Raw genomic sequence first — 811 nt, 5'->3', positions numbered from 1 at the left:
ATGGCTTCCAGAAAAAAGTAAGTATATTTTGCACATTTCTTTGATAACTAGGTTCTTTTGATAACTGCACATGTTGAACAAGTAATAAACTGACCTCTCTCGTTAACTTTCATATGTGTCTAATCCATTTGCTGTGCCATATATGGTTCGCTGAGCTAATGCAGATACATTTTTTCTGTGTACACATATTTTATGAATATCGAATTTCTAGCATGTTCTAAGTCCATTTTATGTTTCATATTTCAGATCCCTGACTATGCATGACATATTAGCTGTATTAGAAGATGAGAGCCATGCAGAAGTTTATATTGAGCCTAATGATCCCGGCCTATTGACTGATGAAGACTGCTGATGAAGACGATAGTGGATTGATAGATAATTTGTCCGGCAGACAACTGACTGGTAATGCTGAAGCTGTTTTCCATGACGGACGACGTACAACTGAAAATGATTGTGAAGCTCAACTGAGTGGTAATGATGAAGCTATTTTCCACGACGAACGTCGTACTACTGAAGATGATGGTGAGGCTCATAATTCTTCCCCTATCAATAGCTATAAGACTCCCAAATGGAGTCTTGGCACTTCACTCACACCTGGTGACTGCATATTTCCTGAGGCAAATTATGCAAAATATAGAGATTTTACTCCAGTTGAACTTTTTGAACTATTTTATGATGATGATATGTGGAATATGTTAGTGGATCAGACAATTGTCTATGCAACTTTCAAAGGTGAAACAGATTTCTTGGTAAGCAAAGATGAAATGAAAGTATTCCTTGGAATTTTGATAGTAGTAAGCATGGGTGTAAA

The 811-nt window shown here is 36.7% G+C and overlaps 1 pseudogene; it reads left to right on the top strand.

Annotated features, from left to right (window-relative positions):
- Positions 1–811, top strand: part of LOC143028863 (uncharacterized) — an 830-nt pseudogene continuing 19 nt past the window's right edge.

Source organism: Oratosquilla oratoria, chromosome 10 (assembly GCF_046742065.1).
Source record: "Oratosquilla oratoria isolate Oo_2021 chromosome 10, ASM4674206v1, whole genome shotgun sequence".
Taxonomy (NCBI): Eukaryota; Metazoa; Arthropoda; class Malacostraca; order Stomatopoda; family Squillidae; genus Oratosquilla; species Oratosquilla oratoria.
This window is presented reverse-complemented; position numbering and strand designations above follow the sequence as displayed.